Source organism: Gadus chalcogrammus, chromosome 8 (genome assembly GCF_026213295.1).
Source record: "Gadus chalcogrammus isolate NIFS_2021 chromosome 8, NIFS_Gcha_1.0, whole genome shotgun sequence".
NCBI lineage: Eukaryota > Metazoa > Chordata > Actinopteri > Gadiformes > Gadidae > Gadus > Gadus chalcogrammus.
In genome coordinates, this window is record NC_079419.1 from 20,814,804 (window position 1) to 20,840,617 (window position 25,814).

A 25,814-nucleotide genomic window follows, 5' to 3' on the forward strand; every position below is an offset into this window, starting at 1 on the left:
AAGGGGGGAGCCCCCCTTAAGAACAAGCTTTCCTCTCCCTGTGGCCCCCTTAAATTTTAATTGGTAAAAAAAGATAGCAAAATATGGCTTTTAAGAAAAAAACTATTTCCATGATATGATCGTAACACAAGGTGAAATGGATCATATCTAAGCACCTAAATACTTCCAATTCCTAGAAAGCACTTTAGCCAGCTAGCTCTTCTTCCAGACACTCCGTACTCAAGTCAACGGATGTAAATGGTTGGACGGGAAATGACAGAGCAGTTCTATCAAATCTACTCTTGGAAACACAGTTGATTTTTTTCACTTAACAAAGTTTAATGGTATGGGCTGATGCTTGACCTGGTGTTCAGTAAATATCAGCTCGTCCCTGGGTGGGCTTGAACCACCAACCTTTCGATTAACAGTCGAACGCGCTAACCAATTGCACCACAGAGACCTATGTGGGAAATCACATGTGTCTTGAAAAAAAAAAAATACAATCACCTCGACATTGATGTCTTCAAATGTTGATAGAAAGTAGCCGTATTTCATTCCCCACTGATAAATAACACATGATTTAAATGCTAGGGCCCCCTCCCTTTCAGTCCCACCTGAATCATCTCCTTTCAACCCTTAACCTTATCTCTGAGCGTATGAATTCTCCTGGGTTCTGGAAAAGGGGAAAAGGGGGGAGCCCCCCTTAAGAACAAGCTTTCCTCTCCCTGTGGCCACCTTAAATGTTAGTTTGTAAAAAAAGATAGCAAAATATGGCTTTTAAGAAAAAAACTATTTCCATGTTATAATCGTAAGACACGGTGAAATGGATCATATCTAAACTCCTGAATACTTCCAATTACTTTAGCCAGCTAGCTCTTCCAGACACTCCGTACTCAAGTCAACGGAAGTAATTGGTTGGACGGGAAATTACAGAGCAGTTCTATCAAATCTACTCTTGGAAACACAGTTGATTATTTTCACTTAACAAAGGTTAATGGTATGAGCTGATGCTTGACCTGGTGTTCGGTAAATATCAGCTCGTCCCTGGGTGGGCTTGAACCACCAACCTTTCGATTAACAGTCGAACGCTCTAACCAATTGCGCCACAGAGACCTATGAGGGAAATCACATGTGTCTTGAAAAAAAAGTGCCTCTCCCGTAGCATCCGGATGACACGGATGTCACACGCATACCTTTGTGGACAGGTATGATTGTATCAAATTATTTAGTTTGGCTGGACAAAGAGTTTTCTATGGGCAAAATGTTATAAATATTTTTGATCTAATATTGATGGGGTTTAGTGTGATCAAATATTGCTATTTGCTGGATTACTGATTACTGAAAAAAGATATTTGCTTTCATGATCTGAACTCACTTGCGGGTCAGGAGGAGGCAGAACTCCCCGCGGAGAGCCAAGCTCAGCTGGTCCAGGACGGTCTGGCTCGTGGACAGGTAATTTGATATGCAACTGGAGGAGTTGCACCTGAGGGTCTCCGTCACCATCAGGTAGTACCTGTCCACGTCCAGGACCTTCCGTGCCCTCTTGTGGATGCCGGCCCCGGTGAGCTGCCCCTTGCACTGGGGGCAGGACAGCCTCACCTTCCACAGGTGGTAGGGCATCCACACCAGGAGCCGGTGCATAAAAAAGCGGTCTGGTGATGGGACCTGGTTGTAGATGAGGGCAGGAACAGGTCGCTCATACCAGAGCTGGACGTCCGGTCGCAGCCGCTGGTTCCTCCACAGCGTGGATGCAATCCAGCGCTGGTCCTGCTGTGGAATGGTCTTCCTCATTTCCACCGGCAGCCAGAACTGAGCAGCAAGAGGAGGAGCAGGGAGGGGACCAGGAGGAGCAGGGAGGGGACCAGGAGGAGCAGGGAGGGGACCTGGAGGAGCAGGGAGGAGACCTGGAGGAGCAGGGAGGAGACCTGGAGGAGCAGGACTCGTATCTGATTCAACCTACATAAAGAAAAAGAAAAAGATCATAAATCATCTATCCGCTACACGCTACAGTATGTAAGACCTGTATAGAGGTTATTACAGTTGCACGAACCAGAGGAGAAGAGCTGGTCCTCGCCGCCGACATGATGGGGCTGGATGGAGGCAGAGAGAAAGGGGAGACAGGCCTGTAGAATCTGGGACTGGAAGGGGGCGTCACTCGAGGTGGGGTAGCGGATGGAGTGCTTCTCCCAGACGGGACAGTGGCAGGGCTGGAGGGACGCTGGGAAGAGGGGGAAACAGAGCCGATGAAGTACAATTACAAAACAAAGATAGTGTTGGCTGTATGGCTGTGTTCTTAGGCATCAGGCACAGCTATAGGTACATCAATTACCTCAACAGGCCTCCTGGTCAGATTGACATTCGGCTTGGCTGCAGCAGACAAAGTCCCACCAAACCGCGCTTTCTCAAACTGAAAATCAACCAAGAATAGTCTTAATAAATTGGTGTTAAAAAGGACATTATACACACACCAGTGATACGCATGAAAGTTATGTAAACACACAGATCTGAGATGAGTTGATCATGGCTAACCAGGTGAATGACATGGTATTTAATGTGATGGAAATATTCACCATCGCCAGCGTCAATGCAGGCCTCCCAGGGCTCCGTGCAGGCGCAGCCGAGGTGGAGGCAGAGGTAGCTGCAGGGCTTCTCACAGACTGACAGACAGAAACAATAAAACCATTAAACAAGCATTAATACTAATCAATATGGGATTTTGTCCACATCACAAATTGTAAGCCTACAAAATGCATTTATTTCACCAGGCTCTCAATATTACCTGCTGGGAGTGAAAGCCACAGGTACATGTCTGGGCTATCCCTAACATTAAGGTCTGCCCACGCAGCATCATGGGACACTTCTCAATCTGTAATTAATTGAAAAGAATGATTTACTTAGACACAATTGGTTCACTTTGGAGTTTTGGTTTACTGTTGGGGCAAAGCTTACCTTCTGGTAGAGGTTGTGCCACTTGGCCTGTTTTGGAGATGGCCTGTTCCCTGCACTGGAGGGCCAAGTGCCAGAAGAGGCAAATGCCCTCAGGCGGCTCACCCACTCCTCAGACCCCATGGATCGATGCTTCTTAGTAGACATCTGAAGACAAGGGGAAGAATGGCCAAGTTACCATACATTGTCAAAGACATATGCTATATATATATATATATATATATATATATATATATATATATATATACATACGTGTGTGTGTGTGTGTGTGTGTGTGTGTGTGTGTGTGTGTGTGTGTGTGTGTGTGTGTGTGTGATACATACAAAATAATCCCTAGTATATCCCCATGTAATTTAAAATGGTTGTTTACCGTACAGGTGAATTAAAATGGTCGTTCACCGTACAGGTGAATTAAAATGGTTGTTCACCGTAATCGTACTACTAGTTCCTACTGAGGCTGACATGCAATAAATTAACAAGAAGTTGACCCAAGTTCGTAAAGTTAAACCGATGCTAACATGCTAGTAAATTAACCAAAGTCAGTGAAATGACAAGGAAAAGTAGTGACATGTCCGGACAAGGTAAGACAATCCGCACGGTCAGATTTTTACCTTCTGGTAGAGGTTGTGCCACTTGGCCTGTTTTGGAGATGGCCTGTTCCCTGCACTGGAGGGCCAAGTGCCAGAAGAGGCAAATGCCCTCAGGCGGCTCACCCACTCCTCAGACCCCATGGATCGATGCTTCTTAGTAGACATCTGAAGACAAGGGGAAGAATGGCCAAGTTACCATACATTGTCAAAGACATATGCTATATATATATATATATATATATATATATATATATATATATATACATACGTGTGTGTGTGTGTGTGTGTGTGTGTGTGTGTGTGTGTGTGTGTGTGTGATACATACAAAATAATCCCTAGTATATCCCCATGTAATTTAAAATGGTTGTTTACCGTACAGGTGAATTAAAATGGTCGTTCACCGTACAGGTGAATTAAAATGGTCGTTCACCGTAATCGTACTACTAGTTCCTACTGAGGCTGACATGCAATAAATTAACAAGAAGTTGACCCAAGTTCGTAAAGTTAAACCGATGCTAACATGCTAGTAAATTAACCAAAGTCAGTGAAATGACAAGGAAAAGTAGTGACATGTCCGGACAAGGTAAGACAATCCGCACGGTCAGATTTTTGGATTAAATAATACCAATATTCAGTAGAACGAATTTAGAACGTCGATCATTTCAAGTTAGTAAAGTTAAACCGATGCTAACATGCTAGTAAATTAACCAAAGTCAGTGAAATGACGAGGAAAAGTAGTGACATGTCCGGACAAGCTAAGACAATCCGCACGGTCAGACTTTTGGATAAAGTTATACCCTATATTCAGTAGAACGAATTTATAATGTCGATAATTTCCGCGATTTATTGGTTCTTAAATGTAAAGCATTTGTTGTAATGTAAATTGCAAACAGTTACATTGCAGACTAGTTTTCAGAAGAGCGTACTTACTACCGTTATTACCGCTACCTTTTCCAGAGCATGACCTGTCCGAATTTATAGGGTGGATCATTTCCGCGATTGGATGTGTTAAATGTGTTAAATGTGTTTTAATGTAATTCAAACCCTTACCTTACAGAGTCGTTTTCAGGAATGACGATTGAATACGTGTGGTTTGTTCTACAGTTAAAATCCATTCCGAATTCGGAGCGTCGCTAGCCTGTCCGTGATTGGCTTAGCGCAGGGAGAGAAATGGACAGTGGAACGTGTGATTGGTCATTCTGGTGAAAAGATATGGAAGAGAAATGGAGAGAAATGGACAGTGGAACGTGTGATTGGTCATTCTGGTGAAAAGATATTGGAAATCCGATGATTTGGTTGGACGATCCAGAATCTAAAAAGCAGACGGATCGGATTTAGGTAGCGCCACAGAGACAGATGTGGGAAATGACATGTGTCTTGAAGAAAAAGTAATACACCCAAAAAAAACTGCGTTAAATCACCTCAACATTGATGCCGTCAAATGTTGATAGAAAGTAGCCGTATTTAATTCCCCACTGATAAATAACCCATGATTTAAATTCTAGGGCCCCCTTCCTTTCAGTCCCACCTGAATCATCTCCTTTCAACCCTTACCGATACCAAACCGATCAACTGATGATGCAATCTCTACAGCCCTCCACACTGCACTCAGCCACCTGGAACACCCGGGGACCTCCGTAAGGATGCTCTTCGTCGACTACTGCTCGGCCTTTAATACCATCATCCCTGACATCCTTGTGAGCAAGCTAGCTGCCCTGGACTTCCCCCCCGCCACCTGTGCCTGGATAAAAGACTTTCTCACAAATCGTCCGCAGTCTGTTAAAATTGGCACCCACAGCTCCTCCACCCTCATGCTCAGTACGGGTTCTCCACAGGGCTGCGTGCTGAGCCCACTCCTGTATGCCATCTACACTCATGACTGTACTCCCACCCACCCCACCAACACAATAGTCGAATTCGCGGATGATACGACTGTGGTGGGGCTCATAACCGGAGGAGACGAGTCGGCCTATAGGGATGAGGTGCAGCGGCTGGTGGAGTGGTGTGCTGCAAACAACCTGACCCTTAACACAATAAAAACAAAGGAGGTTATAATGGATTTCAGGCGTCACAGAGCTGACCCCGCCCCTCTCCACATAAATGGTGACTGTGTGGAGAGAGTCTCCACCTTCAAGTTCCTGGGAACTCACATCTCTGAGGACATATCCTGGACAGCAAACACATCAGCGGTGGTGAAGAAGGCCCAACAACGACTCCACTTCCTGAGGGTACTCAAGAGGAACAAGCTGGAGGAGAAGCTGCTGGTGACGTTTTACCGCTCCACCATCGAGAGTGTGCTGGCCTTCTCCATCACTGTGTGGTATGCTGGCTGTACAGTGGCTGACAGGAAAAGGCTGCAGAGGGTGATAAGGTCAGCCGAAAAAACTATTGGCTCTCCTTTGCCCTCCTTGGATGACATTGCCAGCTCACGATGCATCTCAAGATCAAGAAAGATCATCTGTGACCACCTCCATCCCGGCCACCACCTACTCAGCCTACTGCCCTCTGGTAGGAGGTACAGGAGCCTGAAGTGCAGAACCAACAGACTGAACAAAAGCTTCTTTCCTTGGGCAATCAGGACACTTAACACCCATAAAACTTGAAACAAAGATTCCTCACTATCTATATAGTGCAATATGCTTACGGCCTTTATATTTATCCTGACATCACCTGTCCTTGTCTTGTTCCAAATGTTTTTCTTATTTCTGTCTTGTTTTGTTTTTGTTTTTTAAATTTTTAACTTAAATTGCGTGTTTATTTATTTATTTATTTGTTTATTTATTTATTTATTTTGTATGTGTAATGCACCTTCAGTTGGCACTCCCAATTTCGTTGTATAGGTGACTGTACAATGACAATAAAGTCTATCTTTATCTTTATCTTTTTAACCTTATCTCTGAGCGTATGAATTCTCCTGGGTTCTGGAAAAGGGGAAAAGGGGGGAGCCCCCCTTAAGAACAAGCTTTCCTCTCCCTGTGGCCCCCTTAAATGTTAATTGGTAAAAAAAAGATAGCAAAATATGGCTTTTAAGAAAAAAACTATTTCCATGTTATGATCGTAACATAAGGTGAAATGGATCATATCTAAGCTCCTAAATACTTCCAATTCCTAGAAAGCACTTTAGCCAGCTAGCTCTTCTTCCAGACACTCCGTACTCAAGTCAACGGAAGTAAATGGTTGGACGGGAAAAAATGACAGAGCAGTTCTATCAAATCTCCTCTTGGAAACACAGTTGATTATTTTCACTTAACAAAGGTTAATGGTATGGGCTGATGCTTGACCTGGTGTTCAGAAAATATCAGCTCGTCCCTGGGTGGGCTTGAACCACCAACCTTTTGTTTAACAGTCGAACGCGCTAACCAATTACGCCACAGAGAACTATGTACACATGAGTCTTGTAGAAAGCACAACATGTCTGCTTGTCAGCTATGGCTAAGTTTGCAACAAATGAATCTCACTCAACCATTGAAACGGTCACTGGCAATGAGATCGTATTTTACCCTGGTATGCTAGATGACCATCTAAGGAGAATAACCATGCTTTCAAAGTCATGTTATATTGCTTATTCGTCCTTTCAAATTATCAAGACTTTCATGGTTTGCCGCCACAAACCGTAGTTGTAGCTTATTTTCATTCTGTCTAGCTGACTCCATATCAATGCAAAATGTTGTGGCTCGACAAAGCAATCTGCTGACCGGCTGACATTTAGTGTGGCTCTATGATCGAGCAGAACCAAGTACGACTCCTTTTCCTTTCTGAGAACATTCCACCAGATGGGCTAGGTTAAAAGGACATATCCCCCAACGTGGGGCTCGAACCCACTACCCAGAGATTTAGAGTATCATGCTCTACCGACAGAGCTAGCAGGGATTACAATTGACAGTAACAGACAACATATAAAAAATAAATTAAAAAAAACCTCTGCGTTTAATCGCCTCGACATTGATGTCTTCAAATGCTGATATAAAGCAGCGTATTTCATTCCCCACTGATAAATAACATGTGATTTAAATTCTAGGGCCTCCTCCCTCTGAGTCCCCCCTGAATAATCTCCTTTCAAAAATTAAACTAATCTCTGAGCGTATGTAATCTCCTGGGATCTGAAAAGGGGACACCCTTAAGAACAAGCTTTCCTCTCCCTGTGCCCTCTTAAATGTTGTGTTGGGAAAAAAAGATAGCAAAATATGGCTTTCAAGAAAAAAAAAATGTCCATGTTATGATCGTAAGACAAGGTGAAATGGAACATATCTGAGCTCCTAAATACTTCCAATTCCTAGGAACTCACTTCAGCCAGCTAGCTCTTCTTCCAGACACTCCGTACTCAAGTCAACGGAAGTAAATGGTTGGACGGGAAATGACAGAGCAGTTCTATCAAATCTACTTTTGGAAACACATTCGATTTTTTCACTCAACGACGGTTAAAGCTTTGGGCTGATGCTTGACCTGGTGGTCAACTAAAATCAGCTCGTCCCTGGGTGTGCTTGAACCACCAAGCTTTCGATTAACAGTCGAACGCGCTAACCAATTGCGCCACAGAGACCTATCCATTAAATCAAGCGTGTCTTGAAAAAAAATAATACACCCAAAAAAAACCTGTGCGTTAAATCGCCTCGGGATTGATGCCTTCAAATGTTGATAGAAAGTATCCGTCTTTCATTCATTCCCCACCGATAAGTCACACACTCCTTTCAACCCTTAACCTTAGGGGAGCCCCCCTTAAGAAGAAGCTTTCCTCTCGCTGTGACCCCCTTAAATGTTAATTGGCAAAAAAAGATAGCAAAATATGGCTTTTAAGAAAAAAACTATTTCCATGTTATGATCGTAGGACAAGGTGAAATGGATCATATCTAAGCTCCTAAATACTTCCAATTCCTAGAAAGCACTTTAGCCACATAGGGCCAAAAAAAAAAAAGTTTGGTTCCTGTTGGTTGTCAGTTGAGGTCATGGGTAGGCAGGGAATTTATTTATTGATTTTTTATTTATTTTTTCAGCGGCAGCGAATGATAGGTAGGTTGTTTTCATTTAAAAACGAGAAAATTCGCTCATCCTTGTGCAGAATGAAGAGGTGCTGTACCAAAACGAAATTATAGTTTGCATCAAAAAAAAAAAAGCTAAAGCTCATAAAATGATTTGGGTCGCACATAAATTGACAGGGTCGGTCGGAAACCGGAACCAAACAATTATTTTTTTAGGCCTTATACACACACTCAGCAACCCAAATTATGTTTCCATGCTCTAGGTGTGACAAACTATGGCAGTGATGTACATTGCACGTTGGTAGGTATGGCAAAGTACGGGATTTCCCCTGCTGTTACTCAAACCTAAATTGTACTATAGGTACGATTTAAGGGCTGATCCAATTGATTAAAAACAAATGTTGGATGAGGCACTAATAACGATATTGGAGCGGTGTGTCCCTATATGTCATAGATTGGGTTAACAATTTTGGAGTTTATTGCTTGTTACCTTGATTCCTTTTATACTGTTTCTGTTGTTCAAAATGTTAGCTGTTCACAGACAGTAGCTTAAGACATCTAATGATACATTTTCTCATATTGAACAATGTTAGAATTCAATGAAAGCACCATGCAGGTCTTCAGTGGCCCTTCCAGCAGTGGAAAGCAGTCAGAATAAGCCACAACTAAAGAGTCATTGCAAGGGGGTTTGAAAAAAAGATTTTTATTTAAATTGTTCCAATGTTGTTTAACCTCATGTGTTATCATTGTCGTTTTTCCCTCAAAGTATTATTTTTTCAAATGAAAAATACTACAATTGTGTAGTAGCCTTTCAATCTATTTGCGTATTCACTGAAGTGCTGCTTGACTTTACCCATACCTCCCGATGCGGTCGATGTAATCGCTCGTAGCACTGAGAGTGTGTTGGGAGAAGGGCTGATTTCATCTGAGCTTTTAATCTTCTGACACAGAGCATCAAAGGTGAAAGCTGTGTTACATTTACTTAGACACCACCGTTTCACTCACCAGTAGCCAACCACCATCATACTTACTAATTTTACATCACATTGTAATATTGGAACGGTCCTTCTATACTAAATAGAAGGACTTTTAAGAAAAAAAAATGTATTCATTTATTTTTTCCACAATGTCGTTTTTTTAAACGATTTATGATGACTATATGCTCTGTAAGGTGACCTTGGGTGTCTTGAAAGGCGCCTCTAAATTAAATGTATTATTATTATTATTATTAAATACTAAGTAGAATTAGGAAAGAAGGAAGAAAGTTTGAGTGCTGTTCTCTATGGTTGGGTCAGTGTAGGGCACTTTTATATTGTTATAAGCGTGTATTAGTATTAAACTTAGCTGATAACTAGGGTGTGTTGCAGTGGTGGCCGCACCAGCATGTCTAACATTCAGGGTCAAATCTTGCCACTGGTTTTGGATTTGTCAAAACAATGGGCTCGCGGCTGCCCGTGCTTCTCCTGGAAGTGGCTTAGGACAACACTGCCGGACTGGATGATTAAACCATCCCAACCGTCTCTCCTGGCTTCACTAAAACATAGATAGAATGTTAGCAATATAATTTGTCAAAATGACTTTGTTGTCAGCACACCATTTCTGCCAAATAGCATTTAGCATTAGCGAACAGGCCAACAGCGGTTCAGGGCTTAGACCATCAGGATGCCCTGCATTCACCCTCATCCTCATCACAGGTGCAATGTGCAAGTCTCTGCTGTGGCTACAACAGAGATAGGATGACCAATGCTGTGAAAGATGACCTACTTTAGAGTAGACAGCTTACTCCTTGAGTGGGTTATTGTTTACACTGCACTAACATGGCAATCCGAGTTACAACGGCAGCCTGGTGCATGCCTCCCTTTGATCTTTGACCTACCCTCCTGGCTCATCTTGATATACATATATGAATATACATAATTCTACCACCATGCAGTAGAAATTGTTTGCAAACATAATTTCATATTTTTCAGATTGCATTCATGAAACAAAGGATTCAGTGACATTACTCTTGCAGTGATGACTTGTCATATTTTTGTTCTGACAGTTCAATTTGCGGCTCTTTCTACTCGAGATCACCCCTGATGATTGTAAATGGAAAAATATTAAAGTTTCTGCTCCAGGAAAAGCCATCCATATACTTCTCCTAAAAACACATTATTGGCTGAATATAAGTATCTTGAGTCTGCTGCTTTGTCAATTTGTTATATACGATATATCACAAACAAAAACATTTTGTAAGTGCTATTTTTTGCAACCTTTTCAGGAGGTTCATGCAAACCATTCTGAAAAGCTTGGGCTTGGATAACAAATCAATTGATCCCATAAGCCAGGGGTGCCCAACCTTTTTTGACCCAAGATCTACTTTTCAAGTAGCCAACCTCCCGAGATCTACCAGCAAACCTACCTTCAAGCCGGGGGGGGGGGGGGAGGGGGGTAGAGAACAATTGTTGACGGGGGGGGGGGGGAAGATCGACTTGGGATCTGTCGGCGATCTACTGGTAGACCGCGATCGACTGGTTGGGCACCCCTGCCATAAGCTATGTTGGGATACACACTGCAATAACACCAACATCAGCAGGACATTCACGCCGTACGTTCTGTTCTACTGTTCCTGCAGATAGAGCAATGTATGTGGACGTTTTGTTTACTTCAGTGAGAGCATCTGGGCTGGCTGGGCATCAAAGTCTAAGGCCAAAGTAAATGAAACTAGCTGCAGCGCAGGCTGCTAGCCTACTGCTGGGGGCATTTCACTGAAAAGTTTCCCTAAAACATGATCCCAGCTAGCGATGACCTTGGTGTGGCAGGGAGCACAGCAGCATCTCTATTTTAGATACTAGAGAGAAGGCAAAGACAAACCCTTTCCACAGCAGATCACAATTACTTGGACTGCTTCCAAGTCACCACAGGGTCCATTAGAAGAAGCCAAGGGTCCATTTGTGTGCCAAGATGCTGACCCTGGGATCTCTTCAACCAGGCTAAAAGTGAGTCCCAACTATCAGATTATCCCCTGACAGCATTAATTTATAGATTCTCATTTGGGGTTGGTTGATTAAGAAAATACAGACTGCCAAGGTATCACATGTATCACATAATGGATGAATTGAACAATCTACAACAATACAAATGAGTGTTTTAGGGAGCTTGAGTATATGGGCATGATATGCAACCCAGTCGCCAAGAAAAAACGTCAGTGGTGTACGTTTCCATGAACACTGGATACGTAGCATTTCAACGTAAAAAATAGCGTGTTATACCTACAGTATCCACGTGTGCCGCTGTGGAGGCGGGTTTCGGGGTTTGGGTTTCACGGCTTTCGCGGCAAATTGTGGACACGATTGTTTAGGGGGGGGGGGGGGGGGGGGGGGGGGGGGGGGGGGGGGGGGGGGGGGGGGGGGGGGGGGGGGGGGGGGGGGGGGGGGGAGACTGTTGTTGACCGGGGAGGGGGGGGGGGGGGAGACACGTTTGTTGAGGGGGGACGACGACACACGATTGTGGGGGACGACGACGACGACGACACGTTAGTTGAAGGGGGGGGGGGGGGGGGAGACACGTTTGTAGGGGGGGGGGGGCACGCTCGACAACGAGAGTTGGTTTTTATTGAACGCTCGACAACGAGAGTTGGTTTTTATTGAACGAGACTTCAACACGGAACAGCTGCGCGAAACGATGGTCACGTCACTCTCGGTGACGGTGTCGACAATAATGAACACACGGACAATGTTAATAGAACAACACACAACCACATAACATCCCGAACCCATTAACCCCACTTAATCCCAACAACAAAACAAGTTAACAAAAGCCCCATTTGTCAACTGAGAACCCCAATTCCCAGAATCCCCCGCGGCTCCGGAACACGGCGTAGTTTATATTAATCTTTATTATCTGAATGGGAAATGCAATATTTTAGGACAGATACACCATTAAACGCGTTTCTAATGACATTTCTAGCGAGAAATGTACATTTTCCTTACATAATCTTCAGTCAGTGAATGTGTATGATCTTTATTAATCTTTATTATCTGAATGGGAAATGCAATATTTTAGGACCGATTCACCGTTAAACGTGTTTCTAATAACATTTCTAGCGAGAAATATACTTTTTAATTGCATAATCTTCAGTCAGTGATTGTGTCTGATCTTTAGTTTTATAGTTATTAGGAGTTGATCGGCTCGCTCGCATTTTTCAACGACGTCAGGTTGCTTTCGCTAAACTAGCAGCTCACGTGCTTCCTGCGTTTGTGTTATTAAACTGTTACTTTATGTAACTTTTAATGATATCATCTTGTTAGAAACACGTATATCTGAGAGCCAACCCAGTCGCCAAAAACATACCTACGTTGACAGTGTACGTTTCGTGAACACTGGATTACGTCGCATTTCAACATAAAATAGCGTGTTATACACACACACACACGCACGCACATGCACAGACACACACACACAAGCACACACAAGCACACACACGCACGCACAGACACACAGACACAGACACAGACACACACACACACACACACACACACACACACACACACACACACACACACACACACACACACACACGCACACACGCACACGGTGCATTTCGCTGCTAAAACAACAACAAAAAAATATTCCCTCAAATATTATTACTTTCAAAACGTTGGCCAAAATGGCCAATAATATCTTTTTTTTTTGGGATGCTTCTAGGACATTTTGGGTGGATTTTGAACGGTATGTGGGGGGCACGTTTTTTGCAGGACCTGGCAACCCTGCGCTGTTGCCCGAGATCTGGATCCACCCCGGCGTGGTGCTGTCTCCTTTTGACCTTTTGACCCCAGACTTCTGGGGGAATAGCTGAATCAATCACACATGAGCATATTCGAACATGTTTAATGGTAGTAATTAGCTGTCGAAATTGGAGGCCTTAATCAATACTGAGCAGCTATTGATTTGCTTCCCGATAAAGATTTGTCACAAATGACATGTTATTTAGCATCTACACGTTGAACTGAGTCCAATGACACCAAGAACGACACTCTAGCTAATGGTAACATGTATTTTACATGGTACACCTAGGTCTAGGACATGATCTCGGTGTAGCAAGAGGCCGAGCTTGATCTCATTGGACTCAGCTTAACGTGTAGATGCTAATTAACATGTAATTTGTCAAAAATCTCCATCGGGAAGCAAATCTATAGCTGGTCATTATTGATAAAGGCCTCCAAAATCGACAGCTAATTACTACCCCGAAACATATTCAAATATGATCATGTGTGGCACTGTTGCAATCGTCTCGAAACGTAGATGTCAAAGGACACCTTGTTTGCTCTGTTGCACCACCGGGAACATATTTTCATACTTCTAATGGATTGATTCATATTTTAAGGTTCTCGGAGTGAGACTTTAAGTGGCTGCAGCAGAAGTGTTGAGACGAAAGATGATATCAAGAGATTTATAGAATATTCCCATTCACATTATGATTCTTCGTCGTAACATCCGACCAAACATCCTTCACATTCACAGAGCGAAGATTATGAAAGTCCAGGCTCAGCAAGTGCTCCATCTCGTTGCACCTGCACCCAGCGGCTCGCTTGCAAGATTTTGGCCTGAAGTTCTTCCCAGACCAACACCCTAGCCATCCAACATGCATATCTGAGAATCAGGCCTCTCTTTAATAATGACATAAAGTTATAAGAGAAACACACATTAACTTTTTGTTATCTCACATTAACTTTTTGTTACCCCCTTCCTCCCGAGGGGAGGAAGGGGGGGCCCTTCCTGCCCGAGACTTGGCCCGGTCAGACCCCGAGGGCAGGCCCCCCCTTCCTGCCCTCGGGGTCCGACCGGGCCAAGTTTCGGTGCGGGGGTCCCAGTTAGGCCCTAGAATATGGTATTCAAATTTCAGGGCGGTAGGACCTTCCTATCTCAAAAACTTTTTTTCCACCACATTCTGAACCATTAGGTCTCGCAGGCAACACTTCTGAAGGGGCTTTGTCCAAATGACAGTCCATTTGGGAAAACTTTTTTTCTCTATGGGCTAGAACTACAAATCTTGCATATGTCGTTCTCGGGGCCCCGGGAAATGTGTGTCAACATTTTAGCATCCCTAGCTATCTCGAAAAGGCTGGAAAAGGGGCGTGACCTCCAACAGTACGGTCAATGTATATAAGACAGATGTTAGTTTCTAGGCCCCATTTTTTGCGGGATGGAGGTGTACATTTGTGGCTTAATGTGTGTAGACACCGCTGGCCTGTGGCCACGTCTTTGAAGTCTGGGGTCAAAAGGTCAAAAGGAGCCGGCACCACGCCGCTTATGAGATAACAAAAAGTGAATCTGTATTTCTCTCATTACATTTTGTCATTATTGAAGAGAGGCCTGATTCTCAGATATGCATATTGGACTGTTAGGGTATAGGTCTGGGAAGAACTTCAGGCCAAAATCTTGCAAGTGAGCCGCTGGGTGCAGGTGCAACGAGATGGAGCACTTGCTGAGCCTGGACTTTCATAATCTTCGCTCTGTGAATGTAAAGGATGTTTGGTCGGATGTTACGACGAAGAATCATAATGTGAATGGGAATATTCTATAAATCCCTTGATATCATCTTTCGTCTCAACACTTCTGCTGCAGCCACTTAAAGTCTCACTCCGAGAACCTTAAAATATGAATCAATCCATTAGAAGTATGAAAATATGTTCCCGGTGGTGCAACAGAGCAAACAAGGTGTCCTTTGACATCTACGTTTCGAGACGATTGCAACAGTGCCACACATGATCATATTTGAATATGTTTCGGGGTAGTAATTAGCTGTCGATTTTGGAGGCCTTTATCAATAATGACCAGCTATAGATTTGCTTCCCGATGGAGATTTTTGACAAATTACATGTTAATTAGCATCTACACGTTAAGCTGAGTCCAATGAGATCAAGCTCGGCCTCTTGCTACACCGAGATCATGTCCTAGACCTAGGTGTACCATGTAAAATACATGTTACCATTAGCTAGAGTGTCGTTCTTGGTGTCATTGGACTCAGCTCAACGTGTAGATGCTAAATAACATGTAATTTGTGACAAATCTTTATCGGGAAGCAAATCAATAGCTGGGGGTGGATCCAGATCTCGGGCAACAGCACAGGGTTGCCAGGTCCTGCAAAAAACGTGCCCCCCACATACCGTTCAAAATCCACCCAAAATGTCCTAGAAGCATCCCAAAAAAAAAAGATATTATTGGCCATTTTGGCCAACGTTTTGAAAGTAATAATATTTGAGGGAATATTTTTTGTTGTTGTTTTAGCAGCGAAATGCACCGTGTGCGTGTGTGTGTGTGTGTGTGTGTGTGTGTGTGTGTGTGTGTGTGTGTGTGTGTCTGTGTCTGTGTGTCTGTGCGTGCGTGTGTGTGCTTGTGTGTGTGTGTCTGTGCATGTGCGTGCGTGTGTGTGTGTGTATAACACGCTATTTTATGTTGAAATGCGACGTAATCCAGTGTTCACGAAACGTACACTGTCAACGTAGGTATGATTTTGGCGACTGGGTTGGCTCTCAGATATACGTGTTTCTAACAAGATGATATCATTAAAAGTTACATAAAGTAACAGTTTAATAACACAAACGCAGGAAGCACGTGAGCTGCTAGTTTAGCGAAAGCAACCTGACGTCGTTGAAACATGCGAGCGAGCCGATCAACTCCTAATAACTATAAAACTAAAGATCAGACACAATCACTGACTGAAGATTATGCAATTAAAAAGTATATTTCTCGCTAGAAATGTTGTTAGAAACACGTTTAACGGTGAATCGGTCCTAAAATATTGCATTTCCCATTCAGATAATAAAGATTAATAAAGATCATACACATTCACTGACTGAAGATTATGTAAGGAAAATGTACATTTCTCGCTAGAAATGTCATTAGAAACGCGTTTAATGGTGTATCTGTCCTAAAATATTGCATTTCCCATTCAGATAATAAAGATTAATATAAGCTACGCCGTGTTCCGGAGCCGCGGGGGATTCTGGGAATTGGGGTTCTCAGTTGACAAATGGGGCTTTTGTTAACTTGTTTTGTTGTTAGGATTAAGTGGGGTTAATGGGTTCGGGATGTTATGTGGTTGTGTGTTGTTCTATTAACATTGTTCGTGTGTTCATTATTGTCGACACCGTCACCGAGAGTGACGTGACCATCGTTTCGAGCAGCTGTTCCGTGTTGAAGTCTCGTTCAATAAAACCCAACTCTCGTTGTCGAGCGTTCAATAAAAACCAACTCTCGTTGTCGAGCGTGCCCCCCCCCTACAAACGTGTCTCCCCCCCCCTCAACAAACGTGTCCCCCCCCCCCCCCCCCCCTTCAACTAACGTGTCGTCGTCGTCGTCGTCGTCCCCCCCCCACAATCGTGTGTCCCCCCCCCCCCCCCCCCCCTCAACAAAACGTGTCTCCCCCCCCCCCCTCCCCGGTCAACAACAGTCTCCCCCCCCCCCCCCCCCCCCCCCTAAACAATCGTGTCCACAATTTGCCGCGAAAGCCGTGAAACCCAAACCCCGAAACCCGCCTCCACAGCGGCACACGTGGATACTGTAGGTATAACACGCTATTTTTTACGTTGAAATGCTACGTATCCAGTGTTCATGGAAACGTACACCACTGACGTTTTTTCTTGGCGACTGGGTTGTGATATAATATGTGCATATGTGACAATTAATAACATAAACATACACATTATTAACATTCTTCTTCTCCTTTTATTCTTCTTTTTCTAAATGATAAAATATAGAATGGAATTGGGGCCAACAATCTTGAGTCTTTCTTAATGGCAATCCAACAGTTGCAATAAAACCTCAATGCGTCAAATATTTGTGTGGCAAAAAAGCTTTTAGTTGACATTTTCTTTGGTAGATATGGAAATCGCTAAAATATGTTTTACCTGTGTGTGCATATATGTGTGCGTACATGTGTGTGTGTGTGTGTGTGTGTGTGTGTGTGTGTGTGTGTGTGTGTGTGTGTGTGTGTGTGTGTGTGTGTGTGTGTGTGTGTGTGTGTGTGCGCGCGCGCGCGTGCGTGCGTGCGTGCGTGTGTGTGCGCGCGCGTGTGTGTGTGTAGGCTTGTGAATGCTTGTGTATTTAACTTCATGACATTTCCCTTGCAGCGAGCAAGGCTGGTGCACTTTCATGACACTGTTGTTGTTCTGTAACACACCCTGCTGGGCTCCAGCCCATATGATGGTTCAGATCATGTGATGGATTCCTGCTGCAGTGTCTGACAGGCTGGGCGGAGTGCATTGTAATTGGAATCCGTCGTTGTTCAGCCGCAGCAGGTGAGGAGAGGGCATACTATGGACGGGCTGAGAGTGAGACGAGTGTCCGACAGCTGAAGCCTCCTGTCTGAGACACTTCCACTCTCAGAGTGACGTGATGCATGGCTTGTCAGAGAAGCCCAAGGATCGGGAATAACAACCACAACAACGACTTGTATGTGCGCTGGCACACTGAAACCTTCACGTCAATACTAATTAATTTCACCCCAATATTGCGTGATTAGGCTTTATTCAACAGGCTGCCTGGTTCGAACGGTTAGCAGCTGCGAAGAGGAAATTGATAGATGTTCACAAGATCAGAATAAAGAAATAAAGGTCATGTCGTTGGTTTTCTTCTTCTGATCCATTTCTTCAGAAAATACTTTGATTAAATGACCAAGGTAAATAAACAGAAAAGCCTCCCCTCCCTTGACCCGCTATCCCCGTCTTGTCTCTTGTCCCTTTTATTTGTTTCCTGACAGTATGATACTGTTTTTGAGATGACAGCAGGTGAGGCAGTGTTTGTCCCCCAAAAAGTTTGACAGGTACAATATTTGTAACAGTGTTTGACACTCAAATGCTGAATTCATTCTTCAAGACCCAAGAACAGCAACAAGAATCCTTATAGAGAATATTTTACTTAATGCTGGTTATTTTGCATACATCGCATACTATAGTATGTTTAATACCTGTCTGACTGACCTTTGGTTTTTTACTTCCAAGAAAGACTTCTTGACCCCCCTATAGTGTTTATCTTTTCAGTAAATCGAGTAAAAAGATTAGTACGAGTTTACTCCCAAGCCTATATTGCCATGAGTGTATTCGAACAACAAACCCATTTAACTTTCTGCAGGACCACTGTATGTTCCCATTGGCTGGCGACAGAGTCTTCCTACTTGGCTATGCTCATTGGACTGACCTTTCAGTCTCCGCTGATCAGTTCAGTCTGTGTGGGTGTCTCTGCTGCAGTCAGGTCTAACATTAATACTGTAGCATCACAAAGAAACAGGCCCCCTCCCACATTGTTGTTATTCATCCATCCAGCTTTCCTCGACGGTTTCAACATAGAGGCTTCCTTGTGTTGTTGCTGCCACTGCATTTACAGAGATGTCCTTCAACGTTTTTGCCTGGGGATCTTTTTGTATCTCTAATTTATTTTTTCTCCGTCTTTTCCCATAGCAGCTAAAATGTAAGTGTTTCAGATGACGGGTGATAACATTGCTTTGAGACGTTAGGGCACCAACCCTGTCACTTTTATCTACTCTTTATCCCCCCCCTGAATTAACCCGTACTATAATAAAAGCCTTGCCGCTTTTAGTAATTATGAAAGGCTTGAGGTTCTTAAAGGCATTTGCATCGTGAGACTGAAAACTGCAATTGCTCTCATTCAGTCACACGGATAACAAACTGTTCAGTAGTTGCAGAGGAACACAGTGATTTGCACATCACTGCTGTCAGGTTGCTGCCACTTGGACCTTGCTTGCTGCATCAAATTCTCCATATTTGCTTTCATCTCTGTGACACCGCTGTCATCACCTTGTTTCAGCTATTGAATCCCGTACATCATTCTTAAGTCACAGGACTTATTTATATATATATTGCAGGGATTCTTGAAAATATAACAATCCATTCTGTCCAATTAAGTGACTGTAGGATTCCAAATGTGTTCAATATCCAGCTCAATACAATAAGAATATAAGACAATTAAATCATTAAAATAACATTAGAATATCAATTCAAATCACTTTACATAAATGAATATTCAAGTTATTAAGTATTTACCTACATCTGAGTGGAGGCAATTGTGGCACAAGAGCTCACTGCACCAGATCGGTGAATCAGTTCTACAGGTGGCAATGACCACCTTTACATTTTTGCGGGGAGGTTGAGGTTTATTTTTTCACTCATTTCAAAATCTTAAATGAAAAGTCCACGATTCGAGTGCATATACCCCAGCTTGAACAGCTGTCATCAGATACACCATACAGTTGCTGTGTTGGAGAAACACAGTAAAGCAAATGAGCAGGAAATGTCTTCATTTTCTCGATTTGGCCTACTGTCTATCTAGGACATTACTCATTGTAATTCTATTAATAATAAAACAACCATGGCATTATATTTTTCATAATGAAAATGTTGATTTTCGAGGTATGCCAAGGTCAAGGTATGTCAAACCAGTGAAAACCATGAAAACCAGTTCCAAGTTTTGGATAATCACTACTATTATACTATTTACATTTTCGTGTATTGTTTCAATGATCACGGCATCAAAGTGTTCCTAGCTGCTGGACTGCTTAGATGTCTTTGTGCTTCCTGGGCATAATGGTCACAGCACTTCTAACACTTGGAGATAATGCACACACCGTAGCCATCTTTGGCCAGACACTGGGTTTGGCGATTGCTTTAGTTTGCATCATCAGCCCATCCTTTATCAGTTCTTGTAACAGAAAAAAATAATTAAGCAAAAACAGATAAAAACGCAAATTCTCTTTGCTTGATATTGCCTCATATCAAAGGCCATCAAAGTGACAAAGTCATATATTTTCACTTACCAATAATGGAAAGCAATTATCGGCCTACAGCTGTTAATATTCGAAGTCCCGAAGATACTCATTAAAATAAATAATGTTCATTATGAGAAGGATTTCTGCATGTTAACAAAAGAGAGATGGTAAATATATGAACATCTTTTTTTGTAACCACCTGCCATTAAGGTTCAATGGTTCAGCAGGGTTAGTATGGGGTTATCAAAGTGTGGACAGAACCTTACCTCAGGCCGGTAAGTCGTCTCGTCGCTCTAGCTCATTGTGCTGCTTCATCAAAGGTGCTTGCTGAGGTTGGCCAATATTGCCCACTTCTTAGTAGGGAAGAAGTCCTTGTAGTATGTGATCCTAGAGCGGTGTAGACACGTTCAGTCATCATGCTTTGTGACCAGATGGGCCTTTTTATTCCTCCTGCTGATAGTGTGGAGGTTAACTGTCTGCTAAGACTTTCAGATAAGGACCCAGGTGCAGACCATATGCATTGAAAAAATATTTATTCATTTTCTTCAGAATTCAAGGGCAGACAGATCAAAAGTCAAACTTTAGAGTCAAAGATGTAGCGCACAAAAGATCCAGGCAAAGTTCCAACAGAAAAGGAAAAATCCGAAAACAGAAAATCACGAGGCAGAGAATCCAATGTATACTGGCAGAGCAGAAACAGGAAGAGGAAGAGCAGTGTATCTCACCAAACTTTCTGGCACAATCAGACAAAGATTGGGGGGCTGAACTTAAATATCAAAGGAAAACAAGTCATTGGCAGAGAGAAAACAATGGACAGGGGCCTCGTTTCCTGATAACGATTGATCTTCGCTCGTACGATCATTCTCACGATGGATCTTGCGAACCATCGTGAATTTCTTTGAAGCGTTTCCCGAAACTCCTCTTAACATGAACGCACGTTCACTTCACTCACGACGTTCGTTGGACTGTAACTGTCCACTGACACGGTGCTGAAACGGGCTATGTAGGAGGGGGAGACGCAGGAATGTCACAGGAAAATGGGATTGAAAAGGGTTAAAATATCTCCCCATCAAGGCCAACAGCAGAGTAGTCTACGAAAAGAATAGACTGCAATACTATGAATGCTGAAGATATTAAAACACAATTGATTAGGCCTATGCCGACATATGTATCAGTCCTAATCCTGAATGCACTGTGTGTACATTTTTTCACTGCATGTTCCCCCCTGAAATAATTCCGTATTACAAAAATCAAAAATAGCTTGTGTGACAACTATATTTATCTTAATGTGCTGATTTCTGAAACATGCTTGGCGCAGCAAAGAGAGCCAACCTTATCTGATTCCACATAAGGTTTCATTGATTGGCACGCCGATCCAGTCTAGAATATTTGTAGACATTAAAAATGCAACTTTCCATTCATTCATTATCATTCAAACGCAGAGGCTAGGCATTGACACACGGCTATTGCTGACCCAATTAGGAGAGCTTGGTCTAGATCCTGCCCATATTGTTGGGCAGGATGATGTAGGCTATAGGTCTTTTTACACTGTCTAGACACGGTCCAATAAATAGTGAACTCCATCACAGCATCACCGAAGTGCCTACAGTGCTTAATGCAAACAATCGCAACAAAAAACACTTGCAGAAATTCTCCGACACCCTCTGGGCCCTGTACCACGAAGCTCGCTTAGAGGGTTAGCGAGGTATGTTGAGCTCCAAGCCTGGGTTAGTTGTACCACGAAAGTCGATCTCTTTTAGCGTCGCTGTATCACCATGGTGACTTATGCTCGCAACCAAACCTGGTCGGGAGCAGTTTTTCGGCTTAGTCTAGCCGGAGATCGGCTACTTAAATCGGCGTGCGCAGCTTCTAGCCCCTCCTCTGACAATGGCGTCACCATTTGTGGGTGTTCCCGTGGACCCCGGCGCACTTCTCCGGAGACAAGGGTTTTACGGGACAGAACCGATCCCTTGGCATTGTCTAACGATATTCAGATTTCAGACTTTATTGTCATTGTGCAAACAACGAAATTGGGGTTCTTCATGAGAGATACAGATTCTCATCAGAGGGTGTTCGTTATTTGATCGTCCTTTTGGACCTCATGTAGACAATGATTACTGTTGCGCATTGTGTCTCAGTGACAGAGTGCTAGAGTGGAGGTACCGCGTCAGTCTTGAATTTTTGCGCGGGGGGTTCGACTCCCAAGTGACGCGAATTTATGTGAAGCTTAAAAAGTCCTAATTCTCATGCATATGGAATACTTATTCACTAAAGCTTATGGAATTATATTTTTGTGCTTATTTCGAACTTCAACCCATATTTTCAAGGCCGTGCTGGCACCACATCTATGGGGGTAAAATGCATGATGATAGACCGGCGAATTTGAACCCCGGTCGCTGGCGTTCGGGTCTTATACTAATCCACTACGCTACAGCCGCTACCTCTCAGCCGCCGAAAACATGCGATACATTTCTTAAATAGGGTGTATTTAAAGTGAATTCCCTAAATGATAGAATAAGGCAGGATGGACGTTGCTTATGCATTTTTAAATCATCATCATTCTATTTGGATTAATGGCGAACAATTCTGCATTTGGCATAGTTATTTTACAGACAATATGCAGAATCTTTTCACTTATACTCATATAGACTGCTTGATCTATCGTAAAGGTGAGAAAAATGACGCAAAAAACGCCCCTTTCACGTGAACGCGCACTGAACCTAAAGCCGAAAACCTGGTTCAACTAATTGAATCTAAAGTGAGCTTCGTGGTACCATTTAACTCTGATTGCGAGTTGCGGCTCTGTCGAGCCAGGTTTTCCCAAGAAAGCCTAGGTATGTTCAGCGAGCTTCGTGGTATAGGGCACTGGTCTCAGCATGATTCATGTCTACAGTAGCCTATGTCTTCTGTCATTGATCAATATGAGGACATTTTAACCACAATGGTTGAATTAAAATCAGAGGGAGACAGCAAGTGCAGCTCTAAAGCGACCTCCCACACAAGAGCAATGGAATCATTTGATTTTATTATATGCCTTGTGACGTGGTGTTTGATTGGTACATTTCAGCTGCGCATGTATTTTTGGATTTTTTAATTGCTGCAATAAATTATTTTGTTGTTCACTTCTAAAATGTCTCTATCTTTGCTGTTTAAATCTAACAGTAGTGTATGAGTAATAAATCAGCGGTAACCACTGTTTTTGGTTGCGAAATTGCGCCAGCTGGGCATTCCGTGGTATTGGATGTGTTTGAATAAAACACATCCAATACACGGAATGTCCACTGGTGACGCCACTGAGGCTATAGTAGGCTAACGATGCTCTTAGCGTCCTACGAGTACCCTGGAGCACTCGTTAGCTATGAGCGTTTTCACGACGTTCGTTACCAACGATGCTTTCGGGAAACGGTGTGAAAAATGTACGATGCTCATACGACGCACTTCACGATCCAATTAGGCTAACGATGCTTTCGGGAAACTGGGCCCTGGAGTCCTCGTGAGCTAAGAGCGTTTTCACGACGTTCGTTATCAACGATGCTTTCGGGAAACGGTGTGAAAAATGTACGATGCTCATACGACGCACTTCACGATCCAATTAGGCTAACGATGCTTTCGGGAAACTGGGCCCTGGAGTCCTCGTTAGCTAAGAGCGTTTTCACGACGTTCGTTATCAACGATGCTTTCGGGAAACGGTGTGAAAAATGTACGATGCTCGGATGACGCACTTCACGATCCACTTAGGCTAACGAAGATTTCGGGAAACTGGGCCAAGGTGTGGCAGACAGAGTCAGGTGTGGGCAGGGAGTGGCACAAGGCAGGTGAGGGCGGTGTTCAGTACAGAAACAAAAGCACATGGCAATGCAAACAAAAACATTAAATTCCAAAAAAAAAAACAGCAGGGCAGGCAGAGTCCATACAGAATACTAACAATGTCAGACTAAATGTATTTCCAGCACTGTGAGAGCTGGCCCCCCTGGTGTGAGGATGGATTTTGAATCAGGTTCTGCTGGTATTATTGAAAAATTAATGAATTATGTTATTTTACATATAACATAAATATCTTCCAATCAACAAAAAAAAACACTACAAAAATAGAAGAAGAAAAAGACAACAAAACACTTCATTTTGGATATAAATTATGTATACAGGTTTATATGCAAAATATGTATATGGTTCCATTTTACTGATAGATATGTTTAGACGTATTTAATTAACTTTGGGTCAGAGATGCATTATATTTTTTAATGCATAAAATGCTGCCACAAACCCGGTTCCTTGAACCAAAATGATTCTCTTCAAAACTCGTTCATATCGAATAGGATTGTTTTGCGTGAATATTATATTAACACCAAGAAAAATCATATTTCGTAGAGTCGAAAAGACTTAAGAGTTAGTGGATGGATTGATATATTGATATATTGATAATATATCAGTGTATCAATCAATCCTGTAACTCTTTTTGGCTTTTACTTCCTCTCTTCCGTAATAGGAGCACTCATGTCGCTGTAACCTAAACCTTTCACCCTGCACCCTAACTATCACTGCAGCTTGGAGCCAGAGCCAGAGCCAGGGCTCCATCAATCACAACTCAAATCTTACAGTCACTTAATTGGACAGGATGTTAGAAATCAACTCTATCTATCTTCACAACTCACAGCCTGATCTGACCCACTGTCCCAGCCACCCCCGTCCCCAAATGATTCAGTTGTCTGAACACATGAAAAAAAGACCTGGGATGAACAGTGGATTTCTTTTTAATCCTGCTTCATGCCAGTGGCCAGCATCAATAATTCCTCAGAACCTTTTCCCTTCACTGCAACAACAAGTCATTCCACAACGACGAAAACAGTGCGATTTGACTTCTGATCAGAATCATATGCGACTCAAGTACATGTAAAAGTCAATCTGTTAAAAAAAATCAAGCAGTTGTCCTCATTTAGATACTTGGGGGTTACAATATTAGACCATCAATTATCATGGAAAGCCCACATTGACCAGATTTGCAATAAGATAAAACATAGAATGTGGTTTCTATGTAAAACTAATTTACGGTATAAGTACTCATTAACCTTTAACTTGGCATAAGAAGCAATTGCTGGATTCTGCGCAATAACATCATAATATCAATAAGGTATTCCTTGAGAGACATTTTACTTAGGCGAAGGATAAGGAAACTGAGGGTCTGAGGCTTATTAACTCCATTTTGCACAACTACGCAATCATTTCCCTTGTTTTTATCAGATCAGCCAAGCCTGATTTTATCGGCCCCCAACAATTGACAAACTGATTTATCCATTGAAATGTTGGAAATCTATATATCTATTTAAGCGACTGAAATTGAAATTAACTGCCTTCCCTGTTCAACCCGTCCCAGCCTTTTATAACCCTTCTTGGAATATGGCTCTTGATTGTAATTTTCCGCCCTTTAGTTTTGGTTTGCTTCTCTGTTGATTAAGTTCAAAGTGAGTGATCCTCTTTCGCTGAACACAAAATAACCTGCAGGTTCAGATAGGCTGAAGTGATACTTTTTTAAAAAGTTGGGCAGACTTTATCGCTTCA

The 25,814-nt window shown here is 42.9% G+C and overlaps 4 non-coding genes across 4 annotated transcripts; all 4 read right to left on the minus strand.

Moving 5' to 3' along the window:
* Window positions 1-365: 365 nt before the first annotated feature.
* Window positions 366-439, minus strand: trnan-guu (transfer RNA asparagine (anticodon GUU)). The gene has a single exon. It is a non-coding gene; the product is annotated as a tRNA-Asn (tRNA).
* A 579-nt stretch (window positions 440-1,018) lies between these two features.
* On the minus strand, window positions 1,019-1,092 carry trnan-guu (transfer RNA asparagine (anticodon GUU)). The gene has a single exon. It is a non-coding gene; the product is annotated as a tRNA-Asn (tRNA).
* A 5,727-nt stretch (window positions 1,093-6,819) lies between these two features.
* trnan-guu (transfer RNA asparagine (anticodon GUU)) lies at window positions 6,820-6,894 on the minus strand. The gene has a single exon. It is a non-coding gene; the product is annotated as a tRNA-Asn (tRNA).
* Window positions 6,895-7,981: 1,087 nt separating this feature from the next.
* Window positions 7,982-8,055, minus strand: trnan-guu (transfer RNA asparagine (anticodon GUU)). The gene has a single exon. It is a non-coding gene; the product is annotated as a tRNA-Asn (tRNA).
* Between the last annotated feature and the right edge of the window lie 17,759 nt (window positions 8,056-25,814).